Below are 26,320 nucleotides of genomic sequence, written 5' to 3' on the forward strand. Positions count from 1 at the left end.
AGAGTCAGGATTCAATTGTCTGGACTAATACAATACTTACAAATATAGAATACCGTACATGAAAATAGGGAGATAACCATAAATATACACGTATACAATTTTAAAGCAAATACTTGACATACCACATAAAAATGTATTTGCATACATTTGCAAATATCTGTAAAATAAAAATAAAATCAAAACTTTAAAAACATTTTTATTAATACATAATTTTTGCACATATTCATGGGGTACATCTGATATTTTGTTACAAGAATAGAATGACCAACTTGGAGTACTTCAAGGCATCCGTCACCTCCAGTATTTATTATTTCCATGTGTTGGAAACATTTCAAGTCCTCTCTTCTAGATTTTGAAATATACAATATATTGTTGTTACCTAGTCGCCCTGCTCTGCTACTGAACATTAGAACTTATTCCTTCTATTTAACTATGCTCATATGCTTTAACCAACCTCTTATTCCCCTATCCTTACCACACACACCATTCTGAGCCTCTGATATTTACTATTCTACTCTCTACCTCTATGAGATCCACTTTTTTAGCTCGCACATATGAGTGAGCGCATGCAATGCCTTTCTGTGCCTGGCTTATTTCATTTACCATAATGACCTCTAGTTCCTTTCACATTGCTGCAAATGACAAGGTTTCACTCTTTTTATGGCTGAATAGTATTCCATTGTGTAAATTTACCACATTTTCTTATCAATTCATCTGAAAATGGACACTTACATTGATTTCATATCTGTGCTATTGTGAATAGTGCTGCAAGAAACTATGGATGCAGGTATCCCATTGATAAGCTAATTTCTTCCCCCTTAGATAAATACCCAGTAGAAGGATTTCTGGATTGTATGGTAGTTCTATTTTTACTTTTTTGAGATATCTCCATACTGTTTCCCATAGTGGCTGTACTAATTTACATTCCCTCCAACCGTGTATAAGAATTCCCATTTTTCTGCGTCCTTGACAACATCTGTCATTTTTTATCTTTTTGATAATAGTCATTTTAACTGGTGTAAGATGATATCTCATTGTGGCTTTGGTTTGCATTTCCTTGATGATCAGTGATATCAAACTGTCTTTTCAGAAATGTCTATTCATCTCCTTTGCCCACTTTTTAATAGGGTTATTTATTTTTCTACCACTGAGTTTCTTGTAAATTCTGAATATAAGTTCCTTGTCAGATAAAGTCTGCTATTATTTTATATTTTCTCCCATTCAACATGTTGTCTTTTTGCTCTGTTGTTTCCTTTGCTGTGCAGAAGCTTTTTAGCTTAATATAGTTCCATTTGTCTATTTTGGGGGTTTTAGCTTGTGCTTTTGAGGTCTTAGCCATAAAATCTTGCCTAACCCAATGTCCTGAAGTGTTTCTCCTTTTTTCTTTTAGTAGTTTTATAGTTTCGGGTCTCACGTTTAAGTCTTCAATCAATCTTGAGTTCATGTATGTATATGGTGAGAGATAGGAATACTGTTTCATTTTTCTGCATATGAATATCCAGATTTCCCAACACCATTTATTGAAGAGGCTATTCTTTCCACAAAATATGTTCTTGGGGCTTTTGTCAAAATCAGTTGGATATAAATAGGTAGGTTTATTTCTGGGTTCTCTATTCTATTCCATTGGTTTATTAGTCTGCTTTAATATCAACATCATGTTGTTTTGGTTACTATGGCCTTGTATTTTGAAGTCAGATAGTATGCTGCGTCCAGCTTTATCCTTTTTGCTCAGGATTGTTTTGGCTATTTGGGCTATTTTTTTAGTTCTATACAAATTTTAGAGTTGTTTTCTCTATTTCTGTTAAAAATGACATGGATATTCTGACAGGGATTGCACTGAATGTGTAGACTGCTTTGTGTAATATGGTCATTTTAATAATACTAACTCTTCCAATCCATGAGTATAGGATGGCTTTCCATTTGTTTGGGTCCTCTTCAATTTCTTTTATCAGTGTTTCACAGTTTTCCTCACAGATGTCTTTCACTTTCATGGCTAACTTTATTATTTTATTTTGTTTTCCATACCTGTGGTAAAAGTGATTGCCTTCTTGGCCTTTTTCAGCTACTCGTTATTGGTGTATAGAAATGCTATATAAAATTAAACAAAAAAAATCCTAGAAATAAAAATGGTTAATACTTTTTCCTGAACTCTGTCTTAAAAACAATCAAAATTCAAAGTTAAACAAAAAAGAGGGCAAAATTTAACATATGGTTTAAAAAATTACTCAAAAAAGCCTTTAATTTTTTAAATAAAGAGCATTAATAAATCTTCAAGAATAATTTCCATGGAATCATCACTAAAGAGGAATGTTTATTTCTTAAAAGTTAAATCACTCTTAAAATTGAAAAAATATCCAACATCAGAGTAATAAAGCAATTTTAAATAATAATTTTTTTTACTTTCAACTTTTATTTTAGATACCGGGGGGTGCATGTACAGACCTGTTACATGGTTATTTATATTGCATCCAGGTAGTGAGCACAGTACCCAATAGGCGGTTTTACAACCCATGCCCCCATGCCCTCTCTAGTAGTGCGCAGTGTCCACTGTTCTCATATTTATGTCCCTGGGTATCCAATGTTCCATATGAAATTTAGAATGGCCTTTTTTTCTAATTCTGTGAAGAATTACATTGGTAGTCTAATAAAGATAGCATTGAATCTGTAGATTTCACTGGGCAGTGTGGCCATTTTAACAATATTGATTCTTCCAATCCATGAGAACAGTGTTTTCTTATTTATTTGTGTCATCTCCAATTTCTTTCAGTAGTGTTTTTTAATTTTCCTTATAGAGATCTTTCATTTCACTTCCTTGGTTAGATGTATTCCCAGGCATTTCATTTTTTGTGTGGTTATTATGAATGGGATTGTGTTCTTCATTTGATTCTCAGTCTGGGCATTATTGGTGTATAGAAATGCTACTGATTTTTGTACATTGATTTCGTATCCTGAAACCTTGCTAAAATTATCAGTTCTTGCAGCCTTTTGGTGGAGTCTTTAGGATTTTCTACGTGTAGAATCATATCATCAGCAAAAGAAGCTATTTGACTTTTTTTTTCCTATCTGGATGCCTTTTATTTTTCTCTTGCCTGATTGTTCTGGCTAGGACTTCCAGTGCTGTGTTGAATAAGAGTGGTAACAGTAGACATTCTTGTCTTGTTCCAGTTCTCACGGAGAAAGGTTCTAGCTTTTGCCCATTCAGTATGATGTTGGCTATGAGTCTGGCATAGATGACTCTTATTATTTTGAGGTATGTTCCTTTGATGCCTAGTTTGGTGAGGGTTTTTGTCACGAAGGGATATTGGATTTTATCAAAAGCTTTTTCTGTGTCAGTTGAGATGATCATGTGGATTTTGCTTTTGATTCTGTTCATGCAGCGAAGCATTTTTGATTTATGTATGTTGGAACAACCTTGCATCCCAGGAATGAAAGACACTTAATCATCACAAATTAACTTTTTGATATGCTGCTGAATTTGATTTGCTAGTATTTTGCTGAGGGTTTTTGTGTCTATGTTCATCAGGGATACTGGCCTGAAGTTTTCTTTTTTTTGTTGTTGTTGTGTCTTCGCCAGGTTTTGGTATTAGGGTGATGCTGGCTTTGTAGAATGAGTTAGGGAGGAGTCCCTCCTCCTTGATTTCCTGGAATAGTTTTCAGTAGGATTGGCATCAGTCTTTCTTTGTGTGTGTGTTAGAATTTGGCTGTGAATCCATCCGGTCCAGGGCTTTTTTGGTTGGTAGGGATTTTATTATTGATTCAGATTCAGATCTTGATATTGATCTGTTCAGGATTTCAATCTCTTTCTTATTGAGTCTTGGAAGACTGCATGTTTCCAGGATTTTATACACTTCCTCTAGATTTTCTAATTTGCGTGCATAGAGTTGTTCACATTATTCTCTGAGGATCTTTTGTATTACTGTGGGATCACTTACATGCCATCTTTGTCATTTCCAACTGTATTTGTTAATCTAGCTAGCAGTCTATGAGTCTTGTTTTTCAAGGAACCAACTCTTGATTTCATTGATCTTTTGTATGGATTTCTGCAGCTCAATTTCATTAAATTTTTCTCTAATTTTAGTTATTCCTTTTCTTCTGCTAGCTTTGGGCTGGTATTTTTTCTTCTTTTCTAGTTCCTTTGGGGCAAGGGTAGATTGTTCATTTGAGATCTTTCTAAATTTTTGATGAAGGCATTTAGGGCTATAAACTGTTCTCTTAACACTGGTTTAGCTGAATCCCAGAGATTCTAGCAAGATGTGTCCCCATTTTCATTAAATTCAAATAATGTATTTCTGCCTTAATTTCAACATTCCCCCAGGAGTTTCAAGAGTAAGTTGTTTAATTTCCATGTACTTGTGCAGTTTTGAGAGATCTTCCTTATGTTGATTTCTATTTTTACTGTATTGTGGTCTCAGAATGTGGCTGGTATGATTTGAGTTTTCTTTTTAATTTACTGAGATTTGCTTTATGACTGACCATGTGCTGGCTCTTAGAATATGTTCAGTATGCATATGAGAAAAACATATACTCTGTAGTTGTTGGGTGGAGTGTTCTGTAGATGTCTATGAGGTACAATTGGTCAAATGTTGAGTTTAAGGCCGGAGTTTCATTGTTAGTTTTCTGTCTTGATGATCTAACACTATCAGTGGGGTGTTGAAGTCTCACCCTATTGTTGTGTGGTTGTCTATGTCTTTTCGTAGGACAAGAAGAACTGGTTTTATGAATCTGGGTGCTCCAATGCTTGGTGCCTATGTATTTAGGATAATTAAGTCTTCTTGTTGGATTGTACTTTTCATCATTATGTAATGTCCTTCATTCTTCTTAATTTTTACTGGCTTAACATATGTTTTATCTGATATAAGAATAGTGACTTCTGCTCTTTTTTTGGTTTCTGTTTGCACATCTTTCTCCATCCCCTTCCTTTGTGCCTACAGGTGTCACGAGAGGTAAGACAGTTCTCTTGAAGACAACAGATGGTTGAGCCTTCTCTTTTTATCCATCTTGCCACTCTGTGTCTTTTAAGTGGGGTGTTTAGTGCCTTTACATTCAAGGTTAGTATTGATACACACGATTTTCATCTTGTCATCATCTTGTTAGCTGGTTGTTATGTAGAACCGATTGCATAGTTGCTTTACAGTACCTGTGAGCTATGTGCTTAAGTGTGTTTTTGTGGTATCAGATATTGTTCTTACGATTCCATGTTTAGCACTCCCTTAAAGACTTCTTATATGGCTGGTCTAGTTGAAAACAAATTTCCTCAGCATTTGCTTAAAATCTGATGAAGATTTTATTCCTCTTTCACTTATGAAGCTTAGTTTGGTAAGAGAGATGAAATAGTTGAAATTTCTTTTCTCTATGGATGTTGAAAACAGGCCCCCAATCTCATCTGGCTAGTAAGGTTTCTACTGAGAGGTCTGCTGCTAACCTGATGAGGTTCCCTCTGCATGTGACTTGACCCTTCTTTCTAGCTGTTTTTTTTTTTTTTTTTTTTTGAGGCGGAGTCTCGCTCTGTCGCCCGGACTGGAGTGCAGTGGCCCGATCTCAGCTCACTGCAAGCTCCGCCTCCCAGGTTTGCGCCATTCTCCCGCCTCAGCCTCCCAAGTAGCTGGGACTACAGGCGCCCGCCACCTCGCCCGGCTAGTTTTTGTATTTTTAGTAGAGACGGGGTTTCACTGCGTTAGCCAGGATGGTCTCGATCTCCTGACCTCGTGATCCGCCCGTCTCGGCCTCCCAAAGTGCTGGGATTACAGGCTTGAGCCACCGCGCCCGGCCCTTTCTAGCTGTTTTTAAGATTTTTTTCTTTCGTGTTGACCTTGGTGAATCTGATGGCTATGTGCTTTGGTGATGGTTCCTGTCTATAGTATCTATCTGGCGTTCTCTGTATTTATTGGATTAACATGTCAACCTCTAGAAAGATTAGGGAAATTTTCATGGACTACACCCTCAAGTATATTTTCCAAGTTATTTTTCTCTCTCATTCTCTCTCAGGAATGCCAGAATCTTAGATTTAATCACTTTACATAATCCCATATTTCTCAGAGTTTTTTTTTCAGTTTTAAAAAATTCTTTCTTCTTCATTTTTGTCAGAGTTGCCTTGAAGAAACAGTCTTCAAAGTCTAAGATTCTTTCCTCAGTTTGTTCTATTCTGCTGTTAATACTTCTGATTGTATTACAAAATTTTTGTCATGAGTTCTTCAGGTCTAGAAGTTCAGTTGGTTCCTTCTTAAAATGGTTATTTCCTCTTTCAGCTGTTGGATCATCTTACCAGATTCCTTAGATTGTGTTTCAAGTATCTCCTGAATCTCAATGAGCGTCCGTGCTATCCAGATTCTGAATTCCATGACTGTTATTTTAGTCATTTCAAACTAGTTAAGAACCATTGCTGGGGAACTAGTGGATTCATTTGGAGGTAGGGGGACACTTTGGCTTTTTGAATTGCCAGAGTTCTAGCACTGACTCTCATCTTGGAGGGTTGGTGTTTTGCAGTGTTAACTGTATATAGCTTCGTTTCTGGGTACTTTCAGAGGACTAGGACTCTGTACAACATCTTTATGTGTAGGTAAACACTTGCACTTGGTTTCACAGGTGTATATATCAGCAGATTTTTGGTGTTGCAGTTTGGGCTAGAATCCAGTAGCTGGCAGTTAAGAGTAATGGCCAGTAGCTAGGCTAATACCCAGCCACACAACTCTTGTACTTCCTCACTTTCACTGGTGTGCTCTGCAGTGGGGAGGTCGGGGACGGGGAGAAGGGGAGAAGAGGAGATGGCCTCACCAGGTCCACTTTAGGGAACTCCCTCCAATCATGGGCGTCCACGCCCGAGTTTCTTTTGTTAGGTGTTCCAGGCTGCCAGGTCCCCCGAGCAGAGTTTGCAACAGGGAAATATGCCACACCCCTTCTGGACAGGCCCTGTGTAAGGAGAAATGCATGTCTGGGTCCCACCCTGGTCCAGGAACCCATGCGTGTCACCCCTCTCAGTGTTCTAAGGGTACAGGCTCCTCCCCAGCTCACGTGCTGGCCACAGATCTTGGCTGCAGGCTGCAGCTCTGGGGGTACCCAGATGTCAAGCTGTGTAGCATCAGCAGCGCAGCCTGAGTGCAATGTTTCACCTTATTTCTTTTCCCAGTGGCCCAGAAACACCTGCAATTCCTCAGCACAGCTGGAACCTGACCCCAAGCACTCAGGCTGCGCTGCTGATGCTACACAGTACACTCAATCATGTGGGGCAGCTAGGCATAGGTCCAGGGAGAGGCAGTTGACAAGAGAGCTAGCACAACAGATGTGCCCCTGTTCCATAGTGAAGCCAGCCCCACTCTCTTCTGGCTCAGAGGTCAGTTAGGGCTGGCACTTCCTGAAGGGAGATGGAGAGCCCTAGAGGAAAGGCATCTATGGCCACTCTCTGACGGAGCTACCCAGCCCACAAAAACTCCCAGGCTCTGCAACATCTGAAAATTAGTCTCTCTGCCTATCCCCAGCAAGATCCCTCTGCCAGCTCACATGTCCACAGGGGACTCGAGGCACCCTGTAACTAGGATCCTAGGGGTCAGTGCTGAAAGTGAGCTGTCCCTCAGGTCCTTCATTCGCCTCTTTCCCAGGAGCTCTTAGGGGCCAGGAACTAGTCCAAGGGTTCAGTTATCCTACACAGTGTTCCCAGCTTCCGTCCCCTTCATGCTCAGCTTCAGTGTTTCCATCCACTCTCAGCTTTTTCTCTTTGAAGATCTGCCCAAATTAAGGTGGTTTAGTCAATAATTTGGTCTCTCTCAGTGTGAATGCTACTTCCTCCCTGCATCTAGTAGGCCATCTTGTTCCCCCATCAGTTTTCTTAAGCAAGCATGGTTACATTTGCCTTTTATTTACTTGTTTTTTGTAAATTCAGGGGGATTAAGTGCCATTTTGTTACAAAGATACATTGCATAGTGGTGTTTTTAGCGCAGCCATCACCAGAACAGTGTATACTGTACCCATTAAGTAATTTCCCATCCCCCATCCTTCTCTCACACTTTCATCCTACTGAGTCGCCAATATCTATTATTACATTCTCTATGTCCATGTGTACACATTATTTATCTCCCACTTACCCAAAAGAACATGCAGCATCTGACTTTTTTAGTTATTTCACTTAAAATAATGTCCTCCATTCCAGTTCCCACCATGTTGCTGCAAAAGACAAGATTTCATTCTTTTTTATAGCTGAGTGAAATTCCATGGTTATACAAACCACATTTTTTAGCCAGGTATGGCGGTGTGCATCTGTAGTCCTAGCTACCTGGGAGGCTGAGAAAGGAGGATTACTTGAACCCAGGAGTTCAAGGATGAGTGAGTTATGATCGTGCCGCTATACTGCAGCCTGGGTGACAGAGCGAGACCCTGTCTCAAGCAAAAACAAACAAACAAACAAAAATAAATAAATAAATAAATAAATAAATAAATAAACAAACACACACATTTTTTTATCCAGTCATCTGTTGGTGGACACTTAGGTTGATTCCGTATCTTTGCCATTGCGAATAGTGCTGCAATAAACATACAGGTGCAGGTATCTTTTTGACAAAATGATTTCTTCTCCCTCAAGTAATGAGACTGCTAGGTCAAATGGTACTTCTGTTTTAAATTATTTGAGAAATCTCCAAACTGCTTTCTACAGTGGCTTAGCTAATTTACATTCCCACCAACAGCATATAAGTGTTTCCATTTCTCGGCATCCCTGCCAATATCTGTTATTTGACTTTTTTTTTTTTTTTTCTCGAGACAGAGTCTCGCTTTATTGCCCAGGCTGGAGTGCAGTGATGTGATCTTGGCTCACTGCAGTCTCTGCCTCCTGGGTTCAAGCGATTCTCATGCCTTAGCCTCCTGAGTAGCTGGGACCACAGGCATATGCCACCATGTCCAGCTAATTTTTGTATTTTCATTAGAGACAGGGTTTCACTATACTGGCCAGGTTAGATGTTATTTGACTTTTAAATAATAGCTATTCTGATTGGTGTAAGACGGTATCTCCTTGTGGTTTTAATTTGCATTTCTCTGATGATTAGTGATGTTGAGCATTTTTTCAATATGCTTCTTAGACATTTATATGCCTTCCTTTGTAAAATGTCTGTGCATTTCCTTTGCTCACTTTTTAATGGGGTTATTTGAGGGATTTTGGTTGAGTTGTTTGCATTCCTTGTAGATTCTGGACATTAGACCTAAAATCAGATGCAAAGTTGGCTAATATTTTCCCCCATTCTGCAGGTTGTCTGTTCACTGTGTTGATTATTTCTTTTGCTGTGCAGAAGCTTTTTAGTTTATATAGTCCCATTTGTCTACTTTTGTTTTTGTTGCATTTGCTTTTGAAAGTCTTAGTCATTAATTCTTGGTCTAGGCCAATGTCGGGAGGAGTTTTTCCTAGATTTTCTTCTACAATTTTTGCAGTTTCAGGACTTACATTTAAGGCTTTAATCCATCTTCAGTTATTTTTTGTATATGGTGAGAGTCAGGAGTCCAGTTTCATTTTGCATATGGCAATCCAATTTTCCTAGCACCACTTACTGAATAGGGTGTCCTTTTCCCAGTGCATAATTTTGTTGACTTTGACAAAGATCAGTTTGCTGTAAGTATGTGGCTTTATTTCTGGGTTCTCTGTTCTGTTCTACTGATCTGTGACTATTTTTAAACTATGCTATTGTGTTTACTAACACCTTGCAATATAACCTGAAATCAGGTAAAGTGAGACCTCCAACTTTGTAATAATACCAATTTGATAAAGTTTTTTTTAACCAGGAAATGACAAGAATGTAAAAGAAACAATGATTACTCTGTATTTACTAATTTTTTTAATTTTTTATGGGTGTATATATATAAGTGTATATATTTATGGGGTACATTAGCTATTTTGATACAGGCATACAATGTGGAATAATCACATCAGGGTAAGTGGCATATTGCTAAATTTTTGATAAATAAGTATTATATGACAAGAAAAAGCAACAAATTTTATTTCATTAAAACAAGAAATATATACACACATACACACACACATATACATATATATGAAATATTCCTTCATCCTTAAAAATGTAATTTAAGACAATTGCCAAAATGACATCTGAGGAACACTAGATCAACAGATCTGGATGTGAGATTTTTAAAAAAGGAAGGTAAGGGGTTCCATGGTGAAATGCATTCAGGAAATATTGGGCTAAATAAAGTTGAAAAGTTTTTCAGTGCAGGACTTCTAGAGCCATTGATATGCTAATTTTCTAAACTTAGCCATCTCCATCACAGCCTGTGAGTGGCTCAAGAGAAGCCCTAACAATCTGGAACAGCACTTAAAAACCACCAATCTAGGCCGGGCGCGGTGGCTCACGCCTGTAATCCCAGCACTTTGGGAGGCCGAGGTGGGCGGATCACGAGGTCAGGAAATCGAGACCATCCTGGTGAACACGGTGAAACCCCGTCTCTACTAAAAATACAAAAAAATTAGCCAGGCGTGGTGGCGGGCGCCTGTAGTCCCAGCTTCTAGGGAGGCTGAGGCAGGAGAATGGCGTGAACCCAGGAGGTGGCGGAGCTTGCAGTGAGCGGAGATTGCATCACTGCACTGCAGCCTGGGCGACAGAGCGAGACTCTGTCTCAAAAAAAAAAAAAAAAAAAAATCACCAACCTAATACAATACTCTAACATTTTTGATATATTTTGTAAAATGTACAAAAACAGATGAAAGGTGGAAGGAAAATGAATTCTGTTTACAATAAAGCTGAGGTTCCATAAGGTGTAATTTATAACTATATATTGGGTCAAGTTTGAAGGAACCAGAACTAAAAGATAGCAAACAGGAGGTCTGTAACTTTGACTTGCTTATTAAAATTGATTTGTATGCTAATTTTATATTGAATATATTGAATATACTTTAAATTGTGCTAATTGCAAGTATATGGCTTTAAACATGATGAAAAGTCAGACCAAAATATAGCTGAATTTTAAAAATCATAAATTGAAATGAAAATATACATATATCTTAAGAGTTTAAATAAAACTGCACCTTGGACATCTAAAGTAATGATAATTTCATAGTAAAATTTCATATATACACACTAGGCAAAGGACTGAAGTATTTACTAAATATATTTTCATATTAGCCATTAGATGGCACCATATATCTACTAGTTAACATAACTATACTAAACTAATTTCCCGACATGCTCAAAAAGTAATATAAAATACATTTAACTTTTACGTAAATATAATACACATTATCTTTTATCATTGTTAACTTTAAGTTTTGAAGTGAAGAAAGATGATATAAGCAATTACATTTACATCACCATTTCTGGAATGTTAAAACTTAATGTAAGTAATCTCATTCAGAAATCAAATGGAGTGTTCTAAGACAATGATTCAAAGGTTAAAGAGCAGACAGCTAGAGAATGCCTTTCCTTAAGGTAAATGTAAGATAAAACTAATTCTCTACCTTAATAAATTTTGTTTTTACTTTTTATTCATAAACTACATTGTCCAATTTCCACTTCTTCTAAACAATCAAATTTCTGTCTCCTCTTAAATTTCACCATATCTTGTTCTCTAATGCAGGACTCTCAGTTCCTGTGTAATTTCCCACTCCCTCCTGAAATCACTGCTGCAGATTTTTATATAGTCTATTTAAACACCAAAAACGACCCCATTCTAATAATTGCATTTTCTACTTCCAGCTAATATAAAACAACATGGATCAGATTTATCCCACCACCTGAAAACACTAAAACAACAGACAGCACATGAAACAATGGCACTCAAGACACTGAAGATGGGCAATAAAGGAGTGATCATTCAGAGAAAGAAAAAAAAAACGAGATCATCTGTATGATAATGATTTTCCAAGCTTACTACCTGGAGAAAGGGGACAGTAAGGTCACTGTACAATCAGGTGAGTGCTGAGGAGACAAACCTGGGAGTATGAAGAAGCTACGTGTGCTAAAGTTCATGTGGCTGAGTCCCGGAATAAAAAGCTGTGTAGACAGAGAACTCCAGATACCTACACTGAGTCACTCGTAACATACAGTTCAGTACTTCTTAGCACATACATATAAGGAAACAATCAGAGGCTGGGAAAAAAACTGCCTAACAGGATTAAAGGGAAGAGATGCCAAATCTTACACAGCGCACGAAATGGGGACTATTCTGAAGATCGATCCAGAATTTTAAAATCTCAAACCTTACGAGCCACTGATTAGACTGATATATGAAGGATTTTGCTTCAGAAAATTAATCTTACACTAAATGCAGGTTTTGCCCCTCCTAACAAAGGTGAAAAGCAAGACTGAAAGGAACAAACTGTTCTCAGGTAATTTAACCTATCTCAGAATAAAGCTCAAGAACTAATCACTATTAGATCTAACACTCAACAAGGGAAACTTCACAATGTTTGGCATCCAATAAAGAAATTATCAGGTATGCAAAGAAGCAAAAAGAAAAAAACCCAGGAGAAAAATTAATCAATCAAAACTGACTCAGAAAATTGATAACATTAGGAGACACGGACACTAACAATTATTATGATATATTCTATGAGTTTGAAGAACCAGAGGAATGATCGAATGTGGTAAGAAGAGACATGGAACTTTTCTTAAAAGCCTAAATCAAACTTCCAAACATGAAAACTAAAATGTCTTAGATAAAAATACACTCAAAGAGACTGACAGCACATCAGATATTAAAAAGAAAATGTTAATGAACCTGAAGACATATCAACAGAAAGCATAAACACAAGAAGAGAATGACTAAATAAATAAGCAAATAATCAGTAAATTGTGGGACAACTTCAAGTAGATAAATATATGTGTAACTGACACCCATACAGAAGAGATGAGAAAAGAAGAAATCAAGAAAACATTTGAAGAAGTAATGGTCAAAATTGTTCCAAATTTAATGAAAACTATAACCAAAAGCAGCTCACTAAATTCAAAGAACAAGAAAAAAATGAAGAAAACTACACAAAGGAACACTATATGCAAATGCATTAAAGTTGTAAAGATAAAAACAGAAGTAGTCGGAAAAATTACACATTATCTACAAAAAAAAAGGTAAGGCTGACAAGATAGTCATCAGAAATAATAAAAGACAGAACAAGTGGCACACTACCTTTAAAGTATTGAAAGAATAAAAGCTGCTAATCTAGAAGTCCTTGCCAGTTAAATGATCTTTGAAAAATAAAAGGTGAAAGTTTGTAAAACAATACAACATAACTTTGAGTCACACAAAAGGATATAGTTTGGATATTTGTCTCCACCCAAATCTCATACTGAAATGTAATTACCAGTGTTGGAGGTGAGACCTAATGGGAGGTGTTTGGATCACGAGGGAGGATCCTTTATAACTTGGTGCTGTCCTTGCAATAGTGAGTATTCAGAAGATCTGATTGTTTAAGTGTGTAGCACCTCACCCACACTCTCTCTTGCTCCTGTTTTCACCATGTGAAGTGCTTGCTCCCACTTCATCTCCCACTATTAGTAAAAGCTCCCTGAGGCCTCTACAGAAGCTGAACAGATGCCAGCGCCATGCTTGTACAGCCTACAAAACTGTGAGCCAATTAAACCTCTATAAATTATCCAGTCTCAGGTATTTCTTTATAGCAACACAAGAATGGCCTAATATAGAAAACTGGTACCAAGGAGTGGGGCTCTGCTATAAAGATACCTGAAAATGTGAAAGCAACTTTGGAAGTGGGTAGCAGGCAGAGGTTAGAATAGTCTGGAGGGCTCAGAAGAAGACAGGAAGATGAGGGAAAGTTTGGAACTGCTTAGAGATGAGTTAAATGGTTGTGACCAAAATGATGATGGTGATATGGACAATCAATCCAGGCTGCTGAGGTCTCAGATGGAAATGACAAACATACTGGGAACTGGAGCAAAGGTAACTCATATTATGCCTTAACAAACAGCTTGGCTGCATTGTGCTCATGTCCTAGGGATCTGTGTAAGTTTAAAATGAAGGATAATTGGGCCAGGCATGGTGGCTCACGCCTGTAATCCCTGCACTTTGGGAGGCTGAGGTGGGCGGGTCACAAGGTTGGGAGTTCAAGACCAGCCTGACCAACATGGTGAAACTCTGTCTCTACGAAAAATACAAATATTAGCCAGGCGTGGTGGCACATGCCTGTAATCTCAGCTACTCAGGAGGCTGAGGCAGGAGAATCATTTGAACCTGGGAGGCAGAGGTTGCAGTGAGCTGAGATCACACCACTACACTCTAGCCTGGGCAACACAGTGAGACTCTGTCTCAAAAAAGAAAAAAAAAAGAAGGAAAGATAATTTAGGGTATCTGGCAGAAGAAATTTCTAAGTGGCAAAGCATTCAAGATGTGGTCTGGCTGCTTCTAACAGCCTATGTTCAGATCTGGGAACAAATAAATGACTAAAGTTGGAATTTATATTTAAAAGGGAAGCAGAGCATAAAAGTTTGGAAAATTTGCAGCCTGGCCATGTGGTAGAAAAGAAAGGCTCAATTTCAAGGGAGGAACTCAAGCAGGCTGCAGAGCAACCACTTCCTAGAGAAATTTGCAAAATTAAAAAGGAGCCAAGTACTAATACCTAATACTATGGGATAAAGGTCTCAGAGACCTTCATGGAAGCCCTTCCAACCACAGGTCCTGAAGCCTAGGAGAACAGAACGGTTTTGTGGGCCAGGCCTAGGGTCCTGCTGTCCTGCACAGCCTTGGGAAATTGCTCCCTGTATCCCGGCCACTCTGGCCCCAGCCTCAGCTCAAAGAAGCCCAGGTATACCTTGGGCCGCTGCTTCAGAGGGTGCAAGCTTGGAGGTTTCCACGTAGTGTTAAGTCTTTAGGCACTTGGAGTGCAAGAGTAGTGCGGGCTTGGCAGCCTCTGCCTAGATTTCAGGGATGTTTGGAAAAGCCTGAATGTCTAGGAAGAAGATTGCTGCAGGGATGAAGGCCTCACAGAGAACCTCTACTAGAGCAGTGCAGAGGTAAAATGTGAGGATGGAGGCCCCACACAGAGTCCTCATTGGGACATTCCCAGTAGAGCTGTGGGAAGAGGGCAACTGTCCTCCAGACTCCAGAGGGGCAGATCCACCAGCAGCTTTCACTGTGTACCTGGAAAAGCCACAAACACTCAACTCCATCCTGGAAGAGCAGCTTTGGGGGCTGACCCCCTACAAAGCCACAGAGGCAGAACGGCCGAAGGCTTTGGAAGCCCACCTCTTGAAGCAGTGTGTCCTGAATATAGGACGTGGAGTCAAAGAAGAGACTGATTTGGAAGTTTAAGATTTAATGACTGCCCTGCTGCGTTTTGAACTTACATAGGGTCTGCAGTCCCTTTCTTTTGGCCAATTTCTCCCTTTTGGAATGGAAATGTTTACCCAATGTCTCTACCCACACTGTATCTTGGGAGTAAATAACTTGTCCCATTTGATTTTGCAGGCTCCTAGACAGAAAGCAATTGCCTTGTCTCAGGTGAGACTTTGGACTTTTAGTGTTGCAACAAGTTAAAACTTTGGGGGACTACTGGAAAGGCCTGATTATATTTAGCAACCTGAGAAGGACATGAGATTTGGTGGGGCCAGGGGCAGAATGATACAGCTTGTATATCTGTCCCCGCCCAAATCTCATGTTGAGACGTAATTCCCAATGCTGGAGGTGGGGCCTGGTGGGAGGTGTTTAGGTACTGGGGGCAGAACTCTCATGGCTTAGTGCTGTTCTTGAAATAGTGAGTACTCGCAAGATCTAGTTGTTTAAGTGTGTGGCACCTCCCCACTGACTCTCTCTTCTTCCTGCTTTTGCCATGTGAAGTGCCTGCTCTCACTTTCCCCTCCAGCATGAGTAAAAGCTCCCTGAGCCCTCTCCACAAGCTGAGAAGATGCCAGTGCCATGCTTATACAGCCTGCAGAACCCTGAGCCAATTAACCTCTTTTCTATAATAAATTACCCAGTCTCAGGTATTTATAGCAACACAAGAATTGACTAATACACAAATGTTGAAAGACAACATCGCCAGCAAATCTGTCGTAGAAATATTAAAGTTCTTCAAACAGAAAGAAAATGACACAAGATGAAACCCAGATATACAACACAAAGAATACAGTGTACTAAAGAAACAGTTTTCACCTTATTATTTAAAATTTTTTTAAAGATAAGAGAGTGACATCACAGAAAATGAGGGAGTAGGAAGCTTCAAGGGTACACACCTCTACTGAACCATTAAACAGGAAAAAAATTGTCAGAATCAACTATTTCAAAACTCTGGAACCTTGTTGGCCAATTACAGCAACGAGGGATGCACTTGATGAAGGGAGAGGCTGCTGAAACGCAGTAAGAGAACAGTATGCACAAAACAGCTACCATCCCCCACCCTTCAGCCCCGCCTTGGCAATGGGACATCAGCTTATATTCCTGGACTGGCTAGCTGGTGCTAAAATCAGCAGTAAGGACCCTGACTTCCAAAAATTGGCGGTTGTGCATTTTGATCATTCTGGCATTTCCCTGAAGAACAGCTGTAGATGCTTGCCTTTGTTTTGGCTGCCTCAGGCTGTAGTGGCTTTGCCAGCAGCGGCTATTTCAAGAAGGCACATACATCTTTGGTTGGGTTTTTGGATCCAGACATTTAGGAAAACCTGAGAGAGGTCTTTGTCTGACCACAGATATAATGAAAAAGAAACATCTCTGACCATATACAAGAAGGAATAAAGACTTTTCAAAAATAGTCTGGGGAGGTCACTAAATAGATAACTGCAGCACCTACTAATCAAAAATGAGAAATCCCTCAGGAGTAGGACAATCTCATTTCTACTTACCATAATAGAGTATTCAAAATGTTGTTTTCACAAAAAGTTACAAAGCCTTCAAAGAAACAGGAAAGTATGGCCCATTCTCAGGAGAAAAGAATTTCACAGAAACGATCTCTGAGGAAGATCCAAAATTAGAATTACCAGTTAAGGATGTTTAATGAACACTCTTAAATAAGATTAATAAGCTAAAATAAACCAGGGACAAAAAAAAAAAAAAAGAAAATCAGAAGAACATTGTATGAGTAGGGAGTATGAATAAAGGGACAGAAATTATAAAAAGAAACCAAATAGAAATTCTGACAGTGAAAAGTACACTAGATTAAATGAAAAGTTTACTAGAGAGGTTCAATGGCAGATTGGGCCAGGCAAATCAGAGACTCAGTAAACATTAAGATAAAACCATTGAAATGATCCAGTTTGAGGAGCAGGGGAAAAAAAAGAAGGCAGAAAAATGAACAGAATGTGAGAGCCTTTGAGATAGCATCAAACGTACCAACACATGTATCACACGAGCACCAAAAGGAGAAGAGGAAAAAGGCAGAACAATATCAGAAGAAGTAACGGCCAAAAATGACTGTAAATATAACACCAAAGGCACAATCCATGAAAAACAATAGTTGATAAGCTGGATCTCAATTTAAAATTTAAAACTTCTGATCTGCAAAATACAATGTGAAGAAAATGAAAAGATAAGCTACAGATTAGAGGAAAATATTTGCAAAAGACAAACTTGATAACGGACTGTTTTGAAAATATATAAAGAACTCTTAAAACTCAACAACAACAAAAAAACAGCCTGATGAATAAATGGGTCAAAAGCCTTAAAAGACACCTCACTAAAAGCGATAAGCATATAGCAAATTAGCATGTAAAAACACACTCCACAACATCTGTCATCAGGGTAATGCAAATTAAAACAACAGAGACACCACCACATACCTATTAGAATGGCCAAAATCCAGAACACTGACAACTCCAAATGCTGATGAGGATGTGGAGCAACAGGAACCCTCATTAACAGCTGCTATAAATGCAACATGGCAAAGCAACTCTAAAAGACAGTTTGGCTGCTTCTCACAAAGCTAAATATACTCTTACCATATGATTCAGCAATTACATTCCTTGGTATTTACCGAAAAAGTTAAAAACTTACGTCTACACAAAAATGTGTACATTGATGCTTGCAGCAGCTTTATTCATAATTGCCAAAACTTGGAAGCAACCAAGATGTCCCTCTGTAGGTGAATGGATAAATAAAACTGTACAACATCCAGACAACGGAACACCAGTGTTAAAAACAAATGAGCTATTACAGAAAAAAAAATTTTTCAAAACTTCAAAACCAGTGTTTTAAACTAACCCAGTCACAGAAAAACAAAGAAAAGAGAATTTTAAAACATGGTCTCATGCCTGTAATCCCAGCACCTTGGGAGGCTGAGGCAGGTGAATTGCTTCAACTCAGGAATTTGAGACCAGACTAAGCAATATGGTGAAACCTTGTCTCCACGAAAAATACAAAAATGAGCCGGCCACGGTGGTACAAGCCTGCAGTCCTAGCTACTCTGGGGGCTGAGGTGGAAGGATCACCTAAGACCAAAAGGTCAAGGCTGCAGTGAGCTGTGATGGCGCCACTGCATTCCAGCTTGGGTTACAGAGTGAGACCCTATTTCAAATAATAATAATAATAATAAACAATGAAGTCTTTGAGAAATATGGGACTATGTAAAGTAACCAAACCTATGAATCACTGGCATTCTTGAGAAAAAGTAAACCTGGAAAACATAACTGAGGAAATAAATCAAGAAAATCTTCCTAATCTTACAAGAGGGGTAGGCATCTAGATATAAGAAATCCAGGCAACACCTACAAGATACTATACAAAACAAACATCACCAACGCATATAGTCACCAGACTGTCCAAGGTCAATGCTAAAGAAAAAAATCTTAAAGGCAGCTAGAGAAAAAGGTGTCAGATTATGCACAAATGGAACCCCATGAGACTAAGAGCAGGCCTCTCAGCAGAAACCTTACAAAGTAGGAGAGAATAAGGGCCTATTTTCAGCTTTCTTGAAAAGAAGAAAGTCTGGGTCAGGCATAGTGGCTCACATCTGTAATCTCAACACTTTGAGAAGGTGATGCAGAAGGATCGCTTGAGCCCAGGAGTTTGAGAGCAGCATGAAAAACATAGCAAGATGTCATCTCTCCAAAAAATAAACATTAAAATTTAGTCAGGTGTGGTGGTACACAACTGTAGTCCCAGCTACTCGGGAGGTTAAGGTGGAAAGATTGCCTAAACACAGAAGTTTGAGGTGCAGTGAGCTTCAGTCACAACACCGCTCTCTAGTTTGGGCAACAGAGTGAGACCCAGCAAAAAAAAAAAAAGAAGAAGAAGGAGAAGGAGAAGGAGAAGAAGGAGGAGGAGGAAAAGAAATTTCAACAAAGAATTTCATGTTCCACCAAACTAAGCTTCATATGCGAAGAAAAAATAAAACATTTTCCAACCAAGCAAGCACTAAGAAAATTCATTACCACCAGATCAACCTTATAAGAGATCCTTAATGGAATTCTAAACATGGAAATGAAAGAACAACACCTGCTACCACAAAAACATAATAAAGTACATAGCCCATAGACCCTATACAGCTTCCACACAATAAAAACGACAGAGCAAAAAGCTAACAACTTCATATGATTGAAACCTCACATATCAATACTAACCTTGAATATAAATGGTCTAAATGCCCCACTTGAAAGGCACAGAGTTGCAAGTTGCATTTAAAAAAAAAGAAAAAAGAACAGCTAACAAGGGAAGTGAAGGACTTCTTCAAGGAGAACTACAAACCACTGCTCAATAAAATCAGAAATGACACAAACAAATGGAAAAACATTCCATGCTCATGGATAGGAGGAATCAATGCCATGAAAATCCATACTGCCCAAAGTAATTTATAGGTTGAATGCTATTCCCATTAAACTAACATTGACATTCTTTACAGAATTAGAAAAAAAATATATTTTAAAATTCATATGGACAAAAAAGAGCCCAAATAGTCAAGAAGAACAAAGAACAAAGTTGGAGGCATCATGCTACCTGACTTCAAACTATACTACAAGGCTACAGTAGCCAAAACAGCCTGGTACTGGTACAAGAACAGACATATAGACCAATGGAACAGAATAGAAACCCAGAAATAAGACTGCACACCTACAACCATCTTATCTTCAACAAACCTGATAAAAACAAGCAATGGGATAAGGGCTCCCTATTTAATAAACGGTACTGGGAGAACTGACTAGCCATATGTGGAAAACTGAAACTGGACCCCTTCCTTATACCATATATAAAAATCAACTCGAGATAAATAAAGAATGAAATGTAAAACCCAAAACTACAAAAACCTTAGAAGAAAATCTAGGCAATACCTTTCAGGATACAGGCACCAGCAAAGATTTCATGACGAAAGTGCCAAAAGCAATTGCAACAAAAGCAAAAATTGACAAATGGGATCTAATTAAAAGGCTTCTGCACAGCAAAAGGAACTATCCATCAGAATGAACACACAACCTAAAGAATGGGAGAAAATTTTGCAATCTATCCATCTCACAAAGGTCTAACACCCACCAACTACAAGGAACTTAAACAAATTTACAAGAAAAAAAAACCATTAAAAAGTAGGCAAAGAATATGAACAGACACTTCTCAAAAAAAGATACACACGCAGCCAACATATATATGAAAAAAAGCTCGACATCACTGATCATCAGAGAAATGTAAATCAAAACTACAATGAGATACCATCTCACACCAGTAAGAATAGCTATAATTAAAAAGTCAAAAAAAATAACAGATGCTGGCATGGTTGTAGAGAAAAAGGAATGCTTTTACACTGCTGGCAAAAGTGTAAGTTAAGTTCAACTATTGTGGAAGACAATGTGGTGATTCTTCAAAAACCTAGAGGCAGAAATACCATTTGACCCAGCAATCCTCCCATTACTGGGTATATACCCAAAGAAGTATAAATCATTCTATTATAAAGATATATGAATGCACTGTATACATATGTAACAAACCTGCATGTTGTGCACGTGTACCCTAGAACTTACAAGTATAATAATAAAAAAAAAGATATATGCATGCACACATTCATTGTAGCATTATTCACAATAGCAAAGACATGGAATCAATCTAAATGCCCATCAGTGATAGTCTGGATAAAGAAAATGTGGTACATATACATCATGGAATACCACGCAGCCATAAAAAGAAACAAGATCATGTCCTCTGTAGGGACATGGATGGAGCCACAAGCCGTTATCTTCAGCAAATTAATCCAGGAACAGAAAACCAAATGCCACATGTTCTCACTTACAAGTGGGAGGTGAACAATAAGAAGACATGGACACACAGAGGGGAACAACACACACTGGGGCCTGTTGGAGAGTTGGGGACAGGAAGAGGGAAAGCATCAAGACGAACAGCTAATGGATGCTGGGTTTAATACCTAGTTGATGGGATGATCTGTGCAGCAAGCCACCATGGCACATGTTACCTCTGTAACAAACCTTCACATCCTGCAAACGTACCCTTAAACTTTAAAGTTGGAAAAAAAAAAAAAGACCCATTTGTCTGCTGTCCTCAAAAAGTCCATCTCACATATAAATCCATAGGCTCAAAGAAAAGGGTGGAAGAAAGATCTATCGTACAAACAGAAAAAAAAAGAGCTAGAGTCACTCTTCTTATACCAGATAAAACATAATTTAAACCAACAACAATAAAAAAGGACAGAGAATTGTATTACATAATGAGAAAGAGTCCAATTAAACAAGACTTAACTATCCTAAATACATACACACGCAACACTGAGGCACCCAAATTCATAAAACAAATTATTCTAGACCTGTGAAAAGACTTAGACAACCACACAATAATAGTGAGGGACTTCGATACCCAACTGACAGCATGAGACACATCACTGAGGCAGAAAACCAACAAAGAATTTCTGGACTTAAGTTTGATACTTGACCAACTGAACCTAATAACCATCTACGGAATACTGTATCCATCAACCACAGAATATACATTCTTCTCGTTTGCACACAAAACACACTCTAAGATAGACCACATGCTCAGCCATAAGGTAAGTCTCAATAAATTCAAAAAAACTGAAATCATTCCAACCATACTTTCAGATCACAGTGAAATAAAAATAGAAATCAATAACAAGAAGATCTCTCAAAACCACACAATTTCATGGAAATTAAACAACTTGCTACTGAATGACTTTGCAGTGAACAATAAAACTAAGGCAGAAATTTTAAAAATATTTAAAATAAATGAAAACAGAGACACAACATACAAAAATCTCTGGGATGCAGCAAAAGCAGTATTAAGAGGAAAGTTCATAGTGCTATACACCAACCTAAAATAGTTAGAAAAATCTTAATGATCTAACATCACACCTAGAAGAACTAGAAAAACAAGAACAAACTAACCTGAAAGCCAGCAAATAAATAAATAAATAAATAAATAAATAAATAAATAAATAAAACAGAGTAGAACGGAAGGAAACTGAGACCCCAAATACATACCAAGAACAATGAAACCAAAAGTTGGTTCTTTGAAATGCTAAACAACATTGATAGGCCACTAGTAAGATTAAAAAAAGAAAACAGTGAGATGATCCAGACATTACAACCAATTATGTAGAAATATAAAAGATCTTCAGAGACCACTATGAATATCTCTATGCACATAAAACTAGGAAATGGATAAATTCCTGGAAACATATAACCTCCCAAGATTGTCTCAAGAAGAAACTGAAACCTTGAATAGACCAATATCAAGTTCCAAAATTGAATCAATAATAAAAACCCTACCGACCAAAAAAAGCCCTGGACCAGATGGACTCACAGCCAAATTCTAACAGATGCATAAAGAAGAACTGGTGCCAACTCTACTGAAACTATTCCAGAAAAACAAGGAGGAGGGACTCCTCCCTAACTCATTCTACAAAGCCAGCATCACCTTAATACTAAAACTTGGCAAAAATACAACAATAAAAAAAGAAAAGTTCAGGCCAATATCCCTGATGAATGTAGACACAAAAATTCTCAACAAAATACTAGCAAATCAAATTCAGCAACATATCAAAAAGTTAAATCTGCCATGATCAAGAAGACTTCATCGCTGGGATGCAAGGTTGGTCCAACATACACAAATCAATAAATGTGATTCACCGCATAAAGTGAGTCAAGAACAAAAATCACTTGATCGTCTCAATCAACATGGAAAAAGCTTTTGATAAAATCCAATATCCCTTTGTGATAAAAACCCTGAACAAACTAGGCAGCAAAAGGAACATACCTCAAAATAATAAGACCCACCTATGACAAATCCATAGCCAAAATTATACTGAATGGACAAAAGCTGGAGCAATTCCCCTTGAGAACTGGAACAAGACAAGGATGTCTACTCTCACCACTCTTATTCAACATAATACTGGAAGACCTACCCAGAGCAATCAGGCAAGAGGAAGAAATGAAAGGTATCCTTATACGACAAAAGGAAGTCAAATTGTCTCTTTTTAACAATGATATGAGGCTATGCCTAGAAAACCCTAAAGACTCCACGAAAATGCTCCCGGAACTAACAAACGACTTCAGTAAAGTTTCAAGACAAAAATCAAAGTACAAAAATCAGTAGCATTTCTATACACTAATAATGTTTAAGCTGAGAGCCAAGCCAAGAACAATATCTTTCATAACAGCCACACAAGAAAAGAAATATCTAGGAATACATCTAATCAAAGAGGTGAATGATCTCCTCAAGGAGAACTACCAAACACTGCTGAAAGAAATCATAGATAACACAAATGGAAAAACATTTCATGCTCTTGGATTGGAGAGTAAGTATCATTAAAATGGCCATACTGCCCGGGTGCAGTGGCTCACACCTGTAATCCCAACACTTTGGGAGGCCGAGGTGGGCGGATCACCTTATGTCAGGAGTTTGAGACCAGCCTGGTCAACATGGTGAAATCCCATCTCTACTAAAAATACAAAAACTAGCTGGGCGTGGTGGCACATGCCTGTAATCCCAGGTACTCGGAAGGCTGAGGGCAGGAGAACAGCTTGAACCTGGGAGGCGGAGGTTGCAGTGAGCCAAGACTGTGCCATTGTACTCCAGCCTGGGTAAGAGTGAGACTCTGACACCAAAAAAAAAGTCATACTGCCCAAAGCAATCTATAGATTCAATGCTATTCCTATCAAACGACCAATGTCAATTTTTCACAGAATTAGGAAAAAACAAAAACAAAAAAAAACCTCTAAAATTCATATGGAACCAAAAAAGAGCCCAAATAGTGAAAGCCATCCTAAGCAAAAAGAATAAAGCTGGATGCATCACATTACCCAACTTTAAACTAAATGGTATAAGGCTATAGTAACCAGAACAGCATGGTACTGATACAAACACGGACGCATAGACCAACAGGACAGAATAGACAACCCAGAAATAATGTTACATATCTGCAGCCAACTGACCTTTGACAAAGTTAACAAAAACATACACTGGGGAAAGGACACTCTATTCAATAAATGGTGCTGGAAAACTGGATTACTATATGCGGACTGAAACTGGATCCCTATCTCTCACTATATACAAAAATTAACTCAAGATGGGTTAAGGACTTAAATGTAAATTCTGAAGCTATAAAAATTCTAAAAGAAAATACAGGAACACCTCCTCTGCACATTTGTCTAGGCAAAGAATTCATGACTAAGACCCCCAAAGCAAATGCAACAAAAACAAAAATACACAAATGGGACTATATAAACTAAAAAGCTTCTGCACAGTAAAAGTAGTAATCAACACAACGAACAGCCAGCCCGCAGAATGGGGGGAAAATATTTGCATATTTCAAACTATGTATCTGACAAAGGTCTAACATCCAGAATCTATAAGGAATAAACAAGTCAACAAACGAAAAACAACCCCATTAAAAAGTGAGCAAAGACACAAACAGACACTTCTCCAAAGAAGACATACAAGCAGCCAACAAACATGAAAAAATGGTCAATATCACTAATCATCAGAGAAATGAAAATCAGAACCACAATGAGGGCCAGGCATGGTGGTTCACGCCTATAATCCCAGTACTTTGGGAGGCCAAGACGGGTGGATCACAAGGTCAGGAGATCAAGACCATCCTGGCTAACAGGGTGAAACTCCGTCTCTACTAAAAATACAAAAAATTAGCCAGGTGTGGTGGCGCATGCCTGTAGTCCAAGCTACTCAGGAGGCTGAGGCAGGAGAATCGCTTGAACCCAGAAGGTGGAGGTTGCAGTGAGCCGAGATCGCACCACTGCACTCCAGCCTGGGCAACAGAGCGAGATTCTATCTCAAAAAAAAAAAAAAAAGAAAAAAAGAAAAGAAAAAAAAACCCCACAATGAGATACCATTTCACAATAGTCAGAATGGCTATTACTAAAAAGTAAAAAATTAGCAGATGCTGGTGAGGCTGCAAAGAAAGGGGAACACTTACACACCGTTGATGGTAAAGTAAATAAGTTTAGCCACTGTGGAAAGCAACTCTGAGATTCCTCAAATAACCTGAAACAGAGCGACCATTCGATGCAGCAATCCCATTACCAGATATATCTTCAAAAGAAAATAAATGTTTCTACCAAAAAAGACATATGCACACATATGTTCACCACAGCATTATTCACAATAGCAAAGACATGGAACCAACCCAGGTGCCCATCAACAGTGGACTGAATAAATAGATAACCTAAAGAGACCCATATATTTTTTTAAAAATTAAGTCTGCAGTTAAAAACCTTCCCATAAAGAAGATTTATGCCACCAAGGCCTATGTGGCTTCTCTGGTGAACTGTAGCAAACATTTAAGAAAGAAATAATACCAACTATATATAATTTTCTCACAAAATTCAAGAGGAAGGAACTTCCCAATTCATTCTCTCAGGCCAGTATCATCCTGATACTGAAACTAGAAAGAGGCATGAAAAGAAAAGAAAAGAAACCAGGATCCCTACTGACATACGAAAAGTCTTAACAAATTTTTAGCAAATTCAATCCAACAATATAGTAAAAGGATAATCCATCATGAACAAGTGGAATTTATCTCATAAATGTAAGGTTGGTTTAACATGTGATTCATCATGTAAACAAACTAAAAAAAGTTTTAAAATCATATGATCATATCAGTAGATACAGAAAAAGCATTTTCTTGGAAAAATTCCAACAAGCATTCCTTCTAAACTTTCTCAGAAAACTAGGAATAAAAAGGATGTTCCTCACCCAGGCAAAAACATCTAACATCATACTTACTGGCAAAAGATTGAATGGTCTTCCCTTGAGATCACCCAAAATGCTTTCCCTTGAGATCACCAACAAGGCAAAGATTCTCATTCTTACTACTTTTATTCAGTATTGTACTAGAAGTTCTAGTCAGTGAAATAAGGCAGGAAAAAGAAATAAAAGGCATCCAGATTGGAAAGGAAGAAGTAAAACTGTCTTTATTCACAGA

General features: G+C 38.1%; 1 protein-coding gene across 5 annotated transcripts in view; it reads right to left on the reverse strand.

Annotated features, from left to right (window-relative positions):
* Positions 1-26,320, reverse strand: part of SYT14 (synaptotagmin 14) — a 240,433-nt gene that overhangs the window by 185,699 nt on the left and 28,414 nt on the right. The window lies entirely within an intron of this gene.

This window comes from Rhinopithecus roxellana, chromosome 8, assembly GCF_007565055.1.
Source record: "Rhinopithecus roxellana isolate Shanxi Qingling chromosome 8, ASM756505v1, whole genome shotgun sequence".
NCBI lineage: Eukaryota > Metazoa > Chordata > Mammalia > Primates > Cercopithecidae > Rhinopithecus > Rhinopithecus roxellana.